This window comes from Danio rerio, chromosome 21, assembly GCF_052040795.2.
Source record: "Danio rerio strain M-AB ecotype USA chromosome 21, GRCz13ab, whole genome shotgun sequence".
Classification (NCBI taxonomy): Eukaryota; Metazoa; Chordata; class Actinopteri; order Cypriniformes; family Danionidae; genus Danio; species Danio rerio.
This window is the reverse complement of record NC_141041.1, coordinates 4,290,828-4,308,833: the sequence shown is the minus strand read 5'-3', so window position 1 is coordinate 4,308,833 and position 18,006 is coordinate 4,290,828. Positions and strand designations below refer to the sequence as shown.

General features: G+C 34.1%; 1 protein-coding gene across 2 annotated transcripts in view; it reads left to right on the top strand.

The window, feature by feature from the left end:
* Nucleotides 1-937: 937 nt before the first annotated feature.
* The window catches only part of atp8b1 (ATPase phospholipid transporting 8B1), a 77,223-nt gene continuing 60,154 nt past the window's right edge, over nt 938-18,006 (top strand). For both annotated transcript variants that reach the window (XR_015519769.1, XM_087300467.1), the window contains exon 1: nt 938-1,162. The gene's annotated coding sequence lies outside the window, so the exon portion shown is untranslated. The remainder of the gene's footprint in view (nt 1,163-18,006) is intronic.

Here is an 18,006-nt window from a genome sequence, read left to right as displayed (position 1 = left end):
TTTTTTTTGCAAAAAACACTTTAATGAATCATGTGAAAATTACTACATTAGAGTGATGATGATGATGATGATTTTCATATTAGCGGAATGTGCTTTTAAAACTTAGGCAAATCAAAAACCATTTACTCAATTTTATTAATGAAAATGACTCATTCATCAAATGTAAAATATATAATAATGAAATAGGTTTTATATTGAGGCAAACAACAAACAAACAAACAAACAAACAAACAAATAGGCTAAATAAATAAATTAGGCCATCAAAACTTTATAGGTATTTATATTGTAATTTTACTTGCTCCATAAACTTACAGTCATTATTGTTGCTATCACTGTCATGTTCCTGTGTAGGTTTGATTTTTACCTGTTGGTATTGAAGCATCAATAAATAAATAAATAAATAAAATATGCCATTAAAATTTTATTGGTAGTTATATTATCATTTAAGTTCCTCCATCAATTTACTATCAATATTGTTATTATCACTGTCTATTTCATGTGTATGAATGTTGTATGAATTACTCTTTTGAAGACCATAAATGTTTTTATGCATACATGCTCTTTGGTCAAGCTCTTTGCCGTACGTTTATAGCCTAGTAGCCCATATTATTATTGTTTAAATCATGCATTAATTATAATATTATCAATCTAATAATAATTAAAGTAAAAAAAACTCCTTTCAATAGGTTCTGTAACTTTTAGCTTTGATTTTCGTTCGTTTGTTATTGAAGCTTTAATTTTAAATAAATAAATAAATAAATAAATAAATAAATATGCCACCAAAACAAAAACCAGAGCAAAAAGCAGAAGTTTTTCCCCTCATAATTTGAATGTAAAATCCAGTCACACCTTTCTTACCTGAGCAGTCACGTGATCGCCCAGGAATGAAACGCGAGTCTTGAGTGTGTTCAAAACCTTGGGACAGAAAACCTCCATCAGTGTGCGTGCGTGTATGTGTGTGTATATGTAGCCTATGTGTGTGTGCAGAATCATGGCTTTGTAGTAGGAGTAAAGCGTCTGCTCGCCCGACCAGTTTTTCCAGTTTAATTGTGAACACACAATTACACAGAAAGGCTCTTCAACGCTGACACGGAGCGAACATGGAACAATAAAACACTTTACAAACCCTTCAGAGGATTCACTTCAGCTTAATTGGAGATCGGTAAGTCACTTTTGAGTTTTAAAACACGCTTTTGAGTAGATTTAATGTTGTTGTAAACGGTGTTGGTGAAGGTGTGTCACACCTGAGTTCCTCTACCTGTGTGTATTTCCACGTTCAACACCTCAGAATCACTACAGTCGTCGTTATTTTGCGCGTTTGTGAAGATTTACTCTAGTTGTTATGTTGAAACAAGTGTTAAACTCTTTAAATTGTTGTTCAATTATGTCGTTGACGGTTATTTTGTGGTTAGTTGCTGAATGGTTGATATGAGGTTGAAAATAAGTTTATTCTTCGTGATGTTTCAGATTAGTTTATTAACGTTAACGTTAGTTACATCATGTTTGGTTTATAAACCCGCTTATTGGTAGTGATATATCGGTTGACGTTTTTGGTATTTTTCCTTAGAAGTAGCCTAACGTTACTAGATTTATCGTTATTTTGCGCGTTTGTAAAAATCTATTTAAGTTTTTGTTGTTGAAACAAGTGTTAAACTCTTGGAAACTGTTGTTCAATTGTGGCGAGAACGGTTATTTTAATGTTTAAGTTAGTTGCTGAGTGGTTGATTTGAGTTTGAAAAATATGTTTATGTTTCGTGAAGGTCTTTGAGATTAGCATATTATACATCATAGTTGGTTTATTTTAGTTTTTGAACCCACATATTGATTATAAGTAGTGATGTTTTGGTTGACGTTGATGGTATTTTCTCTCAGAAGTCCTACATTCATCGTTATTTTGCGCGTTTGTAAAGATTTATTTTAGTTTTGTTGTTGGAACAAGTGTTAATTAACTCTTAAAAAATGTTGTTCAATTATGTTGGGCGGTTATTTTAGTGTTTAGTTGCTGATTGGTTGATTTGAGGTTGAACTTAAGTTGATGTTTCTTGTAGGTCTTTCAGCATATTTTTACATTATATTTGGTTTATTTTAGTTCATAAGCACATTTATTAGTAGTGATGTATCAGTTGATGCTAATTATATTTTCTCTCAGAAACCCTACAGTCGTCATCATTTTGTGCGTTTGTAAAGATTTGCTCTAGTTTTGTTGATGGATCAAGTGTTAAAACTCTTAAAAATTATTGTTCAATTATGTTGAGAACAGTTGTTTTAGTGGTAAGTTGCTGAATGGTTGATTTGGGGTTGAAAATAAGTTGATGTTTTGTGAATGTCCTAGAAATTAGCGTATTATTACATCATATTTGGTTCAATTTAGTTTTTGAGCCCACATATTGGTTATTAGTATTATTCATTGACATTAATGGTATTTGTTCTCAGAAACACCACAGTCATCATTATTTTGCATGTTTGTAAAGATTTATCCTAGTTTTGTTGGAGCAAATGTTTAAACTCTTTAAACAGTTGTTCAATTATGTTGAGAACAGTTGTTTTAGTGGTTAGTTGCTGAATGGTTGATTTGAGGTTGTAAATAAGTCAATGTTTCATGTAAGTCTTTGAGATTAGCATATTAAACATCATATTAGATTTATTTTAGTTATTAAACCTGCATATTGGTTATAAGTAGTGATTTATTGGTTAACGTTGATGGTATTTTTCCTTAGGAACACTACAGTCATTCTTATTTTGTCCGTTTGTAAAGATTATAATTCTAGTTGTGTTGCTGGAGCAAGTGTTTAAACTCTTAAAAAGGTTGTCCAATTGTGTGGAGAACAGTTGTTAGTGGTTGGTTGCTGAATGGTTGATTTGAGGTTGAAAATAAGTTGATGTTTCGTGAAGTATGTTCAAATATGTTGAGAATGATTATTTTATTTGCTATTTGTTTGATTTGAGGTTGAACATAAGTTGATGTTTCGTGTAGGTCTTTCAGCATATTATTACATTATATTTGGCAAGGCAAGGCAAGTTTATTTATATAGCACATTTCAAACACAGAGTAAAAGAGACAAGTGTAAGAAAATGAAAAGAAATAATAAAAATAAAAATTATAGAAATAAGAATAAAAAATAGATAAAACAGAGAAAAATGTGTTAAAATGTTATAAGATAATGAAAAAACAAACAAACAAACTCTTATTTGGTCTATTTTAGTTCATAAGCCCAGTGGTTATTAGTAGTGATGTATCAGTTGATGCTGACAATATTTTCTCTCAGAAACCCTACAGTCATCATTATTTTGCGCGTTTGTAAAGATTTACTCTAGTTTTGTTGTTGGAATAAGTGTTTAAACTCTTAATAATGTTAAATTATGTTGAGAAGTTATTTTAGTGGCAAGTTGCTGAATGGTTGATTTGAGGTTGAAAATAAGTTGATGTTTCATGAAGGTCTTTGAGATTAGTATATTATACATCATATTTGGTTTATTTTAGTATTTAAACCCACATATTGGTTATTATCAGTTGACTTTGACAGCATATTTTCTCAAAAACACTACATTTATTGTAATTTTTGTGCGTTTGTAAAGATTTATTCTAGTTTTGTTGTTGGAACAAGTGTTTAAACTCTTAAAAAGGTTGTTCAGTTATGTTGAGTGATTGTTTTAGTGGTTGGTTGCTGAATGGTTGATTTAAGGTTGAACATAAGTTGATGTTTCGCGAAGGTCTTTCAGCATATTATTACATTATATTTGGTTTATTTTAGTTCATAAGCATATTGGTTATTAGTAGTGATAAGTCAGTTGACTTTGATAGTATTTTCCCTCAAAAAACACTGCAGTCATCTTTATTTTGCATGTTTGATAAGACTTTTTTCTAGTTTTGTTGTTGGATCAAGTGTTTAAACTCTTAAAAAGATTATTCAATTATATTGAGAATATCATCATAATTGGTTTGTTTTAGTTTTTAAACTCGCATATTGGTTATCAGTAGTGATGTTTTGGTTGACGTTGATTGTATTTTTCCTCAGAAATAATGCAGTTATCGTTATTTTGCGAGTTTTTAAAGATTTATTCTAGTTTTGTTTTACAATTTATATAAAACAAAGTTTATAGATTTCAATCCTGTCTTGTAAAACATGCTTCTTTAATCTTTAATTACATCTGAGTAAGTCATGTTTGGAAAAGCTTTCAATAAATTTTTTTTGTATGTTTGTGCATTGAAAAAGAGTTCTGGTTTAATCAGATGTAGTCATATTTAAAGTTTGTAAACCTGAATGAATGAATGAATGAATGAAATGAATGTTGTGTGTAAAGCATCACCGGTGGGTTTTTCTCTGTGGCTGATAGATGAATCTCCTGTAAGAATGTCTAAACGTGTTTTGACTTGATTCCTGCTGTTTTGAAATTGTCATGTTTCTGAATGTGGGTTAAAAAGAGCGCATTACTCACAGAACTGGTTTCTTTTGTGTCCCGAAAGCACCGCAGACATTATGAAATGGAGCAGGTGTGGTTTCTGTTGCTTTCTCTTTGAGTTACAATTAGTTTGAACATTTACTGCAGGTTTGTTGTTCAATTTAATATATCTTTTGACAATATGTCAGTTTCTTCATTTCTAGTCTGTTTGTATAGCGCTTTTCACATGTAAAAAAAACTGAAAAGTTAAGAAGTTGTGTAAAAAGGGGACACTATATACAAACATACAGTAGTTAACCTGCAGTTATATAGTAAATAATGTCCATCCAAAAAAAAAACCAAAACATTTTATGTGTCAGAATTGGTAAACAATCTGATTTTACAGGCATAAAGCTATTCATTCATTCATTCATCCATTCATTTTCCTTCACCTTAGTTCCTAATTTTTCAGGGGCCTCCACAGCTGAATGAACCGCCACCTATTCCAGCATTAGTTTTATGCAGCGGACACTCTTTCAGCCGCAACCCACTACTGTGAAACACCCATTCACACACACACTCATACACTATTGCCAATTTTGTCTCATACACTATTGCCAATAATTTCTTAGGAAACCCTAAGAAAACCCATGCCAATATTATGAGAACATGCAAACGCCACACAGAAATGCCAACTGGCTCAGCTGTGACTCGAACCAGCAACCTTCTTGCTATAAAGCGACAGTGCTAACCGCTGAGCCACTGTGCCGCCCCATAAAGCTATTCATTCAGGTCAGTTAATTAGGTTGACTATAGGCAAGTCATTGGAAAACTGTGGTTTGTTCCGTAGCCAATCTTTAAGGGGTCTAATAATATTACCCATAGCATATTTAAATAAATATAATATTTGATATATTCTTTTAACCAAAGTTAAGGAAATAAGACTTTCTCCAGAATAAAAATAAGAAATACTAAAATAAAGTCTTATTCGCACTACAAGTGTCTCACAGCCGCAAAGCAACAAGTGACAAGTTAATTTTAACATTGAGTAAGCGACTTCTGGCGACCTCTGTCTACGCGAGCGACCAGTGGTGATCAGGTGGACATGTCTAGCGAGGCAACTAAGTTAAGAATCCTTCAAATTTATGTAAATAAAAAAGCGACTTTCTTGAGTAACAGCTAATAGGAGCACCAGTAGAGATCTCTCAGCTTGCTCAGAGGCCGGTTGTATCCTCAGTGCTCAGACCTGTGTTTGCAGCAGATCACCACCCAGAGCGACAGACAGAAACAAAGTCGCAGCTTTTAACACTTGGAAAATATTTGATCAAGAGTTAAATTTCACCGGAGGGCTAATGCTTTTGTTTTCAACTGTTTACTCACACATAGTAAATTTACATGCTTCAAGTAACATCCACAACCCAATAAAATAAGGGATATATGATGCATAACTCAATTGCAAAGTTATTTTAAAATCACAGAGATATTGTTATATTGTTTGCGAATACTTATTATTATTACTATTTCAAAATGCATATTTTATATAACAAAACGTAGTAATATTATATAGGGCTGCAACAACGAAGCAATTAAATAGATAAAAATAGATTACTAAAAGCGTTGGCAAAAATGTTATAATAGATTAGTTGTGTCGCGCGACTCGGAGATGTTTGATTATTAAAAAACACTTTAGTTGACCGCTAAGCGGAGTGAATGCGGTCTCTCTCGCGCACTGATACAGAGTTCGGCGCCTCAAAGACAGGGATGATGAGGAAGGGAGCAACAGCAGAATCCTACTTATGTTTTGTTTTGAAGTGAGGACCGTAAAGTCCCTGGTGCTGATGTTTTACCGTTATTCAGCTTGACAAGCATGACAAGTTAGCTCGTTACCTTTAGAGTAGCATCTGAGAAAATCAAACTGAGCTTTGCCACGGTGTCTGGCCCTGAGCCAGAGAGAGCCTTCAGCAAGGGGCCGTCTGAAAAGTGCTTCTTTTTTTTTTTCGAAAACAAAACCAACATAACTCCGCTGAGAAAGACGTGTCATATTATCACAATTATATCAGTGTTTTAACAGCCTAATGCTTAAATGATGTTTTAGACACGACCGCAAGTAAACGTGGCGACGACCATCTCATGTTATAGATCACGATCACTTACACGTTTATGTAAACTGGTAAAACTTCTGTTTGAGATTATTTCTCATTAAGATTATTATTCTTACCTAATTCACAAATAATTTAACTTTTTTAAGCAAACAATCACTTAATTTTGAGGTGTTTTGTTTTTCAGAAAACAAGACATACTTTCTTATGCTATTTAATATGTCTAGTATGTATCTTGATTTAAAAATATTTTGATATTTGGATTGAAAATAGGACAAAACTTCTTTTATTATTATTATTATTATTATTATTATCATAAAAGCTCAGGGATTAGCTTTTTTGAGTTAACAGTTGGAAATTAATGCTTTTTAAAATCCGAATTATCAGTTAATCTAATAAATAATCGACAGATAAAGCAATTATTAAAATAACTGTTAGTTGCAAAACTAATAATATTTAAATTCTATTATATTTTTTATTATATTTAGAATCATTATTTGTTAAATTCTATTCGGTTCTTAAATGACTAAGTAATTAAACTAAGTAAAAAGTAATACATGAGCATTAATTTGTAATTATAAAATTGCTAATAGTTTTAATAAACTATGAAAATTACAAGAACTTATATATATTAGACATGGGTTGATAACCGTTTTCAAAGTATACCGCGGTTTGGAAAAGTCAAGGTTTTAAAACCCCCAAAACTTTCTCCTATACCGTTCCTAAGGTATGTGTAAGATTTTCCATTTATTTAATATCTTATTTAATTTAATTTTGTTTTTATTTATTTCTTTCAGTTTTTTAGGACAACGGTGTCTCCAATAGAAAAGATATCCAAAGATTCCGTTTTAAATTGTCAAGAAATTTGGGTTTTTGAAACGAATGAAGACAGCAAAAGTCAAAGATTAATTTAAGTTATTTAACCTGACATGTTTACCGTTCCAAAATATTATAAATGTTGCTCAAAATAAAATATTTTGTGTTCAAAGGGGAAAAAAAGTTGTTGTTTTTTACCCAGACATTTATGTAGAGTGTAGATGCAAAAACCTCAGAATTTTTATTCTAAAATTAACATTTTTCTCAGGCTCTTATGTCTTGATTCAGTATTTTCACTTTTATGGCAAAGAATAGGTAATTTTTATCAATTTACATGAAATAATTGAACATAAACATAAGAGGCAGAGAAAAATGCTCATTGTAGAAGAACATTCTAGATGGCACTCATCTGAACTCTATATATCTTAGAGAAGTAATAACAGTACAATAAAACCGTTAAACCGTGATATTTTTATCCAGAGTTATCATACCTTTAGAATCTTATATCCTATAAATATATATATATTTGTGTGTGCTTGCATAGTCGTCATTTTTGTTAACTGGAATAACCTTGCGCTGGTCAGTTTACATAGAATAGTTGATTTGTTGGCTGTTGTTGGTTGTTCTGTGATTTACATACATTTGTATAATGATTCTAAACTCAGTAGTCTGTTCATTTTGTTAATAGATATGTTTTTTTCTGTTATAATGGACTGTTCATCCTTGCCTAATCTGTCTTGAACTGAGATGAACTCAAAAGTTCCCCTGAATGAAAGTAAGTAGGTGTTTAAATAGGAGGATGCTTGCTTGCTTCCAGGGCCTTTTATATCGGAGTTGATATTTAGCCACATCATGTTGGTGATTTGTAACATGTAGTTTTTACGAGGTGGGTGGTTAGCCCAACACTCAACCCCCAAACTGGAGGACCAGAACGTACACTCATACACTACGGATAATTTAGCCTACCCAGTTCACCCATAGCGCATGTCTTTGAATTGTGGGGGAAACCGGGGCACCTGGAGGAATTCTACGAGCAACAGACATTGCAAACTCCACATAGAAATACCAACTGACCAAGCTGGGGCTCAAACCAGCAACCTTTTTGCTGTGACGCAACAGTGCTACCCACTGTACCACCTTAATGATATCCTTAGTTCAGTTGCATGCATACATACTGTATATTTATGTTTGTTTGGTTGTAGTTTCATTTTAGTTGTCTTTTATTTATTTTGTATTAATTTCTAAAATGAATTCTCATTGCACTTAGAAAGTCTACAGCTTAAGTTTATAATGATTTATAAAGGAATCATAATACTTTTGTTTCGTTATTTCATCTTCATTTACAAGTAGCAGGCTTGTATTGTGTTTACAGCTACTGTATATTTCTGTTCGTTCGCATCCTGTGTCTTTGTACCCCCTAGTGGCACAGTCACAAACTACTGTTACACATGTTCTTAATCCCTAAAGGTTTATTTATCCCTGATTTATACTTCTGCGTCAAGCACACGTGCATGCTACTGCGCAGCCTACACGTTGACGCATAGCCCTTTGCCGTGATCATAGGCGTCGCTTACACACACCTCTCACAAAATGTAACTACATGTCTCAACGACGTGTAGCGCAAGCTTTGTGAGTGGTCGGCTTGGTAGCGCTGACGAGTCTGGGCGGGACCAAGAGCCACGCGAGCCCGATGGAGCGATTGTTTACAGTCCCATAAAGGAGCTCCGGATGGAAATTTTTGTTTTGTGTTTACCTCATGGTTAAAGTTGTTGCACGTTCGCCGGTTCCTGTCTCAAAATGAGCGAGTTTGACCCACTTGTACTTTAAGGAAGCGTTTAGAACAAACAAAACAGCAATGAAGAAACTTGACACAGAGGGACATAAACACCTCACTGCCAACTAGCAGTTTCGGAAGTGTTATTGCAGAACAGCAGAAACAGCGCGCAGAAGTATAAATGCACAGCTACTCGCGGTGCATGCACCGTAGGTCACGCCAATCACTTGACGCAAAAGTATAAACCAAGCTTAAGTCCTCCTGCAGCATTCAGTGCAAGGGTATTGATCATAATGAACTGTCACCCACTGTAGATCCAGACCAGCAGATTGTTGCGCTAAATTGCATAATTTATTTGTTTATTAGTGAACTGGGTAAGCTAAATTGACCGTAGTGTATGTGTGTATGCCCTCATCCTCCAGATTTGGGGTTAAGCGTTGGGAAAACAACTTGCCTCATAAAAAAACTACATGTTACAAAACACCAATATGGTTGGGCTAAAAATCAACTTCGATATAAATGGCCTTAGAAATAGGTAATTAAGTAAATATTAATTTATTAGTACACATTTTACAGTGTACTAAACACACTCATGGTAACACATAACACTAAAGTAATTCAATAAACATTATTTATCAACATTAGATGTAACATAAAAATTCAATGTACATAACTGAGAAAAAATACATGAGTAACGGCATTTTACTGTAGCATGTTTACAGTTTTTACCATTGTAATCACAGCCATTTGTTTTACATTGTGTGTTAAATGTGCACCACTTTATTACTTGTTTTGTTAGTCGTGCTTGGCTTGAACGTGGCTAATGAATGGTTTGTTCGTCCTGGTAGACCCCCGTGAACACACATATCCTGTTTCTGCCCTCCTCTAGTCTTTCCTAATGGAGGATACTGTTACCCATAATGCTCCAGCAAGCCTGAGAGGACAAACACCTGTAGTGGAGAGAAACAGGACTCTGGAAGTGTGGGAAAAAGACACCTCTGTGTTGATAAACAATGTACTTTAACTCTAGGGGAGATTTAGACTTGGGCCCAGTCCACACTAAAGTATTTTCATTTATAAATGCATATTTTTTCTGTCCACACTGAGACGACATCTTAGGAAACAAACGCATCTTTTTGAAAATTGCAGTCCAAAGTGGATAAATTTGGAAATGGTGTCAAAGCAGTTTTACATAGAAGATCATAGTAAATTGGAACAGTGTAGTTTAGTTTTCAGAGTTAAAGTTAAGTTCAGTTTAGCTCAGTTCAGTGTGGTTGAATAATCACTACTGAGAGTCCAAACACTGAAGAGCAAATCCATCGATGTAACCACCATCGACTCTACAGATCCCGAACCATGCAAGCCAGTGGTGACAGCGGCGAGGAAAAAAATTCACCAATTGGCTAAAGTCAATAATTAAAAAACCCCGAGAGAAACCAGGCTCAGTTGGGCATGATAATTTCTCCGCTGGCCAAATGTCTTGTGCAGAGCTGCAGTCTAGGCGCCGGAGGCTGCAGAATGCCGGACCTCAGAGAAGACTCTCGTCTGTCCCTGGAGCGTCACAGGAATCAGTCTCATACTCTCTACTCCTTCATGACCACCACAGCAGCTGCTCAGTATACGGCCTAGTCCAGGATTATGGGAACCTTGGGATCATCTTTTTGCTGGTCTTGGATCGCATCAGTGGCACTGCATAATCTCTGGGGGCCTCGGGATGAGTATCCCCTGGTGGAAATGGAGAATAAAGAGAATAATTAGCGTAGCTCCTGTTCATATTGTATATAAACGAGATGCAGAAACCTGCTGTAGCACATTCATGTGTCGAACCGCTTTGTGATGCATTGAGTAGTATGCTTTACTAATAAATCTAGTTTTGAACTGAGAGAGTGTGTCTGAGCCTCAGACATTATCAGGAAGGCTATTCCAGAGTTTAGGAGCCATAAATTTGTAAAGATTGATGATTGATGATCTCAACTGAAACATTGAGAAAGGGCGGGGCATAGAGTAGTTCCTCCCCTTTAAAAAAATCAGCCAGTTGCGTTTAGTTTTAACACAGCTCTGTCAGTGAGAGTGGTTGAGCTCAAGCGCTTCAAATGAAAAGCAAATGAGAAGGGGTGGGACATGTCAGACGCTAGACAGCATTTAATTGGTCAGAGGATTTGATGAGAAACGGAAGTATGAGTTCACATAAAAAATCGTTAATCCATTTAGATGAAAGTGACAAACTGGATGATTATATATTTTCTAAAGCATATTTTGCCACTGCGTTGGCGTACTCTAGATTATAGAGATCCTTAAAACTAACTTACTAATATATAAAAAACTTTATTTTAATTTCATGAGACCTTTAACAAAGACTTTTAATACTAAATTATAAGTATTTATATAATATATAAAAATGAAAAAGTGACCTTTATGCTGCACACTCGGAAATGCACATGTTGTAATTGAGTAATGGGCTGATCACAGATAATATGTCTATTAATTGACATTGCATATTTCTTCTGGCCTTTTATATCATTTATTGTCTGTAAATTTTTTGTGTTTTGTCTGTAAAAAGTTTTTTGTTTGCTTGAAGAAAGCACAATAACTGTCTGTAATGATCATAATCTTAATCAAATGATTCCCCGTTAACGCTCACTCATCGGTGTAAAATCAGTTTAGTGCATAATCAAGGTTAATATTTGTATAAGAAAGCAGCTGAGAGCTGTAAACGTGCCAAACTAGGCTTGAACTGATTCAAGATGTTTCGATTGGATCTTCATGTTGCTTATCGTGAAGTGGCTGATGAGAATTTTGACTGGACGATGCACTTTAAAGAAATAAGTTTTGCTAGATGCATTGATGCATGTTCATGTGTAATAACAGAAGGTTTTTTTGTTTGGTTTTAAACAAAGTATTAATGCAAATGCGCACTTTATGTGCAGTGAAAAGGTACATTTGAATTTTGAAATTGTAGTTTGGTGTAGGAACCTGTTTTGACTTTAAAAATTGGTTGTAAAATGTTTAATAGTTTAAAGAAACATGCTGATTTAAATGTAAAAATATGTGCAATTTAGGGAGAAAGACTTTATCTAAGACTATATAGAGAAATATAATTGCACACTCACTTAAGTTGTAAATTAAATTCCTTAATTCTGTATTATTTAATTAAATAAATATTTGTTTATCAATTTTCTTGTTTGTGAAAAATTTGGTAGAAATAGACAATATGTTATAGTATATTTTAGTATGTTTTAAAATACTTGGAATGATTTGAATGATAAAAAAAAACTTGTAGGTGAAACATAGCAATAAACTTATGAGCTATTCCAGCATTATGGATGTGACATTTGCAGTAAAATCTCAAAACATAAATTTACTGTGAAAGTTTATATTGAAATATCTGTTTATATTTTCCAAAACAACTGACCATTAGGGATGCAAAGATCAACTGATTTCACTATTAACCACGGTTTAATTCGTCACAGTTAATTAATCATACAGGCTTCTCAACACCGCGTCACGGAACGAAAATGCTGCAATTGAACAGTTATGCCGACTATGCCATAGTTTAAAGTTCTGAGCTTGTACATTGAGGCTAATACCCACGCACACTGGATTAACTATGGCTGAGGCTGAGGGTCGTTCACACATTGCGTCTTTTGTGTGCACAAATTTGTTATTTGCCATGGAGGTGCATGGCTTGCGCGCGCATATCGGGTGCGATGCACTTGAAGCATTCTTTCCTGGCATACCTCCTCGAAAACATCTAAACTTTTCAGAAAGTCGCGACGACTCACGAGCAAACAGCGAGTCACATGACAAAAACAGACTCAACTTCATGGGCTACTTTTATTGTTCTCTTTTAAATGGAAATACTTTAATTTACGTTAGATAAATACTTTTTTTTTGTGTATTCTTATTTTTATTTATTTATTTATTCATTTATTCATTCATTCATTGTTCTGTCATTTATTTTCAGTGTAAAATTATTACTTGTTTAAATGTTAACAACGTTTTTCACTTTTAAGTCTAAAGAGAAATGGACCATTGTTTTTTTATTATTATTATTTTGTGCTGTGTTATCTGTTTACTGAGCAGCAATAAATAACACTTTAAAATATAAAGAGATTTCATGTGATTTTCTAAACTACTAGTGTGTTAAAATTAATAAATGCATAATCGTGAAAACCATGAAAGCATGATTATTCCCCAGATTATAATCGCATAACCAAAATTTAGAATCATTGCATCCCTACTGACCACAGAGTTATGGGAGCAGAAAAATATTAATCTGTAAACATATTTTATATTTAAAATGAGGGAAATAAACCTGCGTTATGGATGTGACAAAAAAGTATGCAAGTTTACAGTATACAACATACTTTGTAGAAATACTGTGAATTAAACTGCACAACCCCCCAAAAATAATGCTAATCATAAGGATAAGCGTTGACTCACTATAGAACAAACATGATTGATTTGATTTGATATCTTTTGCATTTATGAGGAAAAAGCTTGGTTATGGATGTGTCATGTCTCCGTTATGAATGTGACAGATTTGAAATTGCCACTTGTGTGACTTTGATCAATCAAATAGAATAGTTTGAAAACATTGACAGATGCATTTTTGAGTATTTCTAAAGGACTGTAGAAAACTTGCACAAAAAATGCAGAAACGGTTTCGATGTTTTGGTGAAAACTAAATTTTTTTCACAGCAAGGTTGACATTTGCATGGAATTGCTGTTATAAGTGATTATCATTTATATTATATTATATTATATTATATTATATTATATTATATTATATTATATTATATTATATTATATTATATTATATTAAATTATATTATATTATATTATATTATATTATATTATATTATATTTTATATTATATTATATTATATGTTATATTATATATCTTTACCTTTAAATAATATTTAGAAATTTTTTAGATAAATGTATGTTTATGTTTATCATTAATATTTTTAATTTATGAATCATATAAATGTATATACATAAACAAGTTAACCTTTTCATTTTAACAGTAATAACTAAACCTAAAATAAAAAAGACAAATTAACTAAAACTTTAACCAAATCATAATAGAATTAAAAACTGAACATTACAATTACAAAAACGGTTAATACACACTACAGTACTTGCACAATAACACATTTATCATCTTCTATAACATACTTTCTGAACTTAAGGAAAACAAATGACAGATTTTAAATTTCTCTGTTTTAATGCAGTGACTTTACATATAGATTAAGTGGAGAAATGTGCTTAATTCTACAGATTTCAATTCAGTTCATCTTTATTTCTGTAGCACTTTTACAATGTACATTGTCAAAGCAGCTTAACATAGAAGTTCTAGTAAATTGAACCTGTGTCAGTCCAGGTTTCATATTTGAAGTTCAGTTCAGTGTGGTTTAATTTTCACTGCTGAAAGTCCAAACACTGAAGAGCAAATCCATCGATGTGCAGCTCCAAGTCACTAAAGTCCCAAACTAAGAGGTTTCAAGGTTCAAGAGATTTCTGATATTGCCACAGACATATCACTCTGCACTCCAAGACCGCTTTCTGAAGCTAAGCAGGGCTGAGGCTGGTTTTCTGTTCTAGCATAATGCTTATGAGCATCTTGGGATTTTGAGAGTCTCTCTCATGCTTCTGTCCAGCTTTTGCTGCTAGGAAAATCTTCTTTCCCCTCAACACGACACAAGCAAATCCCTCAGCAGAAACGAAGGGCAGGATTTGAATTTCCTGACTTGTAAAGCAAATGCCTGAGAATTTGAATCTAGTGAATTGCAAAACTGATTTGCACAAGGCATCTTGGTGAACGAGTCCCTGAGTCACACTTCCTAGATACATGCAGTTTGAAAGATCTTTATTAAAAGAAATGCTAAACGGAATTGTGTGGCAACAGTGTGTGCATATATCCAGCCATTTTTTGTAATCACACTTGATGAAAACAGAAACACTTTGATCGACAATCTCCCTTTGTATGTGTCATCAGAGGGGAAAAGCCCCGCCCACTACTGACCATCTTTTTTTTATTAGCATAAACAGCCCTTAGTGAGCAGCGGTTTTGAATATGCCACTATGCTGACACACAGGCATTTGTAGCTCCGCCCTCTTTTTAAAAGAGCACACTAATTTAAATTTAAAGCGACAGTCACCAAAACACCACAATTAGGATCAAAGCCTAAAAGGAGCAGTTTTAGAGAGTAAACAAATAATAATAATAGAACATTATCTGTGCTGGATTTTGAGCTTAAACTTACACAAACACACTTTAGAGCAGGGGTCACCAACATGGTGCCCGTGGGCACCAGGTAGCCCACCAGGTTCACATGAGTTGCCCGTGGGCCTGTTCTAAAAATAGCTCACCATAGCACCACATATGAGTAAGCTGCATCTAATATTTTTATAGCTATTCTTTTTAAATCACACTTGCATTGGTGTAAATTTGAAAATTATTTTAAGTTATAAATAAATAAATAAAAAATTAAAAACTTTTTCAGACAAATGAAGTGTTGCATATTGATATTTATCTAATTTGTTAAATCATTGTTGACAACTACTGTGAGAAATCATTAACATGATCATGTACATTTTAACAGGAAAATGTACATTTTTAACAGGGTAGAATTAATGATCTGATGGGCATTTTAAGCTGGAACTTAACAGACACACTTTAGAGACACACAAGATGTATCTTAGATCTTGTTTAAAGGCCAGAATTGAAGCATTTTAAAGTGATCCCAAATAAATGTCCATGCATTTCTGCTGATCATGATGGCAATTGCACAAGCTCCGCCCCCTCTCAGGTTGCACAGCAGCAGGTGAGCGTGATCTATCTCAAAGGGATCCCTGTGTTTTTCTTCCGCCCGTTTTTGTTTTCTCCAACCCTCCCCCCACGTGAGAGGGTTTTCATATCACAGCTCTGAGCGAGACGTTCAAACCTGTGTGGTTGCTTTGGTTTCTTCAATGGCCATCTTTGTTCTGGTCATTGAGGATTGGGTGTTTTTTGATGACGTGTACAATTGTATGATGGTTTGCGTTATAGAGAACTGTTGGTGGCTTACGGAACAGGGAAGAGTTGCAAAGATAAGGCTTTGGTGACTGTGTTTTTTCCATTTGAAGTCACAATTAAAAAAACAACATGCAGAACTCATGCATTACACTAATGATTGGTTTCTGAGAGAAATTCTTTAATAATGAGCGATCCACCCAAGCGTGCTATGTGTTTAAATACTGTATTTATTGTATTATTACTAAATAAGTACAAACTTTGTTTTATATGATTATGTAATTTGTTTAAATGCATTGAATAGGTTCATTCATTCATTTTCTTTTCGGCTTAGCCCCTGCATTGAATAAGTTGTGTACAAATATTTTGTTGTAAAAAATTCAAACAATTATTTTACAATTATAAAACAAAAAGTCATGACAAATGTTTGTATGTTACTTTAATTTATTTTAATAAGTGAATTGGGCTTCAACTAAATATTTTAACTTACACACTAAGTTTAACTTAATAGTTTTAGTCAGGGCGAAGCAGTGGCGCAGTAGGTAGTGCTGTCGCCTCACAGCAGGAAGGTCGCTGAGTCGCTGGTTCAATCCTCGGCTCAGTTGGCGTTTCTGTGTGGAGTTTGCATGTTCTCCCTGCATTCGCGTGGGTTTCCTCCGGGTGCTCCGGTTTCCCCCACAGTCCAAAGACATGCGGTACAGGTGAATTGGGTAGGCTAAATTGTCCGTCATGTATGAGTGTTGGGTTTTTTTCTCAATATGCGTTTTTCAGCGCTCTTGCGTCCTCATGTAACGTCATCATCAGCTGCCTAAGTTCAGTTCCCATACTCAAGACCGCAAGTATGGAGGACGGGTGAAACTTCCCGGATGTGTTCTTGATATCGAGGACGCGCTGATGCAGACTTGAGCATCAAACTCGCTCTAGAAGTCCCAGAAGTCATTGCGACTGGAGGTGGGAAGCGCAGCATTTTATTTAGATTTATTATTAAAGTTCTGAGATATGACTTATTTACCTCAGGAGTTTCTCTAAATGAAACGGTGAATATAAACATTATCATAGACATCTTAATAAAGGATTAAACACATTAAGGGTGTTTGTTTGCTGATATTCGTATTAAAATCTGTTTTATTTGTATTGTGCAGAGTATATTGATAATGTTTTTATGGAAAGTTTATATTTTGAAACGGGGAAAAACAATAATTCGTTGTATGGATGCTGTAATGTTTAAATAATTTACCATTTAAAACATGTGAAGGTCATGTGACCATCAGGAAGAACCCAGCATCTCATTTCTCACAGGATGCGTTCTCTGCCCTCGCGGTCTCCTGAGTTCGTTCTTCCAAGGACACCTGGCAAGACCGATCTCCACAAGAACGCAAGTCCGTTCTCTGCGTTCTTGGAATTGAGAAACAGCCACTGTGTGTGAATGTGTGTGTGGATGTTTTCCGGAAAGGGGTTGCGGCTGGAAGGGCATCCGCTGCGTAAAAAATGTGCTGGATAAGTTGGCGGTTCATTCCGCTGTGGCGACCCCGGATTAATAAAGGGACTAAGCTGACAAAAAAAATGAATGAATGAATGAATGAATTTTTAGTCAGTTTGACTGAAATAACTATTAAGCCAAGGCAAGTTTGTTTATATCACATTTCATACACAATGGTAATTCAAAATGCTTTACGTAAACATGAATCAAAGAAACAAGAAAATAAATGATTAAAAATGATAAAAAATAGATTAAAATCTGTTTAAGCCGGTTTTAAATAATGATAAAGAAAAGAAATGCATAATCTATGAATCCAATGATCTGTGGGATGTAGCACAGTGCTCATTCAGTAAAGGCACAGATGTGTTTTCAGTCTTGATTTAAATGCGCCTAATGCAGAGATCAGACTGCAAGATTTTAGCCCTGATTTTTACTCACC